The sequence below is a fragment of the Morone saxatilis genome, unplaced genomic scaffold (assembly GCF_004916995.1).
Source record: "Morone saxatilis isolate NCDOM2014 unplaced genomic scaffold, NCSU_SB_2.0 Contig4, whole genome shotgun sequence".
Lineage (NCBI taxonomy): Eukaryota > Metazoa > Chordata > Actinopteri > Moronidae > Morone > Morone saxatilis.
In genome coordinates this window covers 13,214,610-13,216,753 of record NW_023339984.1, presented here as the reverse complement: position 1 = coordinate 13,216,753, position 2,144 = coordinate 13,214,610, and positions in this window count along the sequence as shown.

Genomic DNA, 2,144 nt, shown 5'->3' with positions numbered 1-2,144 from the left:
TGGCACTCCCCACGTCTGCAGTCATTTCCTGTTTTTTGAAAATACATGTGACATGTGTTTGGCTACAGTCAAGGGTTGCTGCATGCATCAAACCCATGTAAAACTCTGTTTCCAGTTTTTCAGATTAATGTACATTATGTGCGAGGAACTGAGTGGAACTGAAATGCTTCCTTCTCCTGAGTTTGTTGGATAATTGCAGGTAAGATTAATCAAAACTTAAAAAAGTTTTATCAGTGTATAAAAATAAAAAAGACGGAAAGGGATTTTAATTTTACGTCATGCTTATGAACATGTATGTATTAATGATATTACGGAATGCTTCTTATCAGGGATTACAGCAGGGGAACCAACGATGCCACTACCGATTGAAAAACAGCTCCACTGTGGCCTACAAATTGGAAAAATCACCACCATTTGAAGATATTCTGTGGAGTTTTAATAATAAAAGCTGTTTGTTTTTGATAAAAATGTCACACCCAACTTCAAAAACAAGTGGATTATAATTTAGAAACCATTCCTTGTGTATCAAACCAAACTGACTGAGACCGGAATAGTGGAAATCTATGAATGTTGTAAATCACTGATCATGAATTTTGTCGAATCAAAGGAGTTCCAAAACTAATTGTCAAGTAAGCTCTAAATAGTCCTTTGCTTTGAGCCGGTGTGTGGTTCTTCTTGATGTGTAACTTTTTATTCGTTTAAAGATTATTTAGTCCCTAATGATGATTTATCCTTGCAAATTAAACTGTTATTGAACCTTCTTGTAACTGTTAAAAAAAGTCTCTAGTGTCCAGTTACAAATCACATAAATCTATGTATGAAATACAAGCAGTCCCTTATTCATCAGCATTTTCTTGTACTTTCTTGATTATAAAGGTTTTAGTTTAAGGGTTTTTATGTCTTATATTTTAAATGTCTGATAAAGATGCATATGCTACAACCTTCATGGTTACTTTCCCTGTAACAGAGCTGGCTGCAGAACATAGAGCAGTAGAGTCACATTGGATTGTGCTGGGGTAGTGTAAGGGCCACAGCAACGGCTAGGGAAATGAATAAATTCATAATATGAAACAAGTGCTGTTTATAAATATTGATATATAATGGAGACAAAAACACACTTTGAATTATTTTAATTTCTTCTTTAGTCTTTATCCGAGGCCTGTGTAGTTTTTTAAGATGTTGTGATTCCTACTAGTTGCAGCCAGATGGTGCCAAAAACAAATGATCTAATGACTTTAATTTATCTGCTTGGGTGCAGAAACTGTTCCCAGACCTGTCATCAAGATGTCAGTAATGCACTCAAACCTATCTGTTGGATTTTGCAACATCACAGTCAACTGCTCCATCCAGAATGACTGGATGTGGTCCGTCTGTGATGCAGACAGTTGCAGACCATCTCAGACATCATTCAAAAAGGTCAACATCACCATGTCCCCCTTCAACAGATCTGTTGTCTGCAGTGGCAACAACCATGTCAGCAATAGCAGTGTTTATGAAAGCATAGAGCCAACTTGTAAGTATAATGTGGTGTTTTTAAGTAGCTCAACAAACTGTAATTCCAAAACATTTTTATATTTTCACTTTCTTGGTTATTTTTGGGCCACCATCTCATCATTTTAATAATGCAGTTGTTGTGTTGCTAAAATGTTTGTCTATCTCTCCACAGGCTTTAATAAGTCTAATCCTGAACGAGAAGAGACATTGGAATCACTCGCTATAATAGTAATACTACCTATAATGTTTGGAACCCTTTTTTTGTTTATTTTCTGTGTGGCCAAGGGGTACTTTTCAAGCCAATATAATCAGGTAAGCTGAATTTACTTAGAAATATTTAAATTGATATTTGTGATATAACTTTGAAGATGTGAACTATGAAGAATATCATAAATTTCATTTTCACTAAGACAATTCTTCAAGATGTAATTTTTAATGCTGGGACGTATCTTGTCATAGTATGTGACATTTAGTTTAAAAGACTGAAAACCTTTTACTGCATTATTTCCAGGCACAGACATCTTCTGCTCAGTTAACACAAACCCAGCCAGTGGAGGCACAGCCACAAGCTGTTCCCAGAGTCTCTAGCTCTTCTTCTGGTGAAGATGAGGCATGTTACGAAAACGTGGATGCCGCACAGCCCAGCCAGA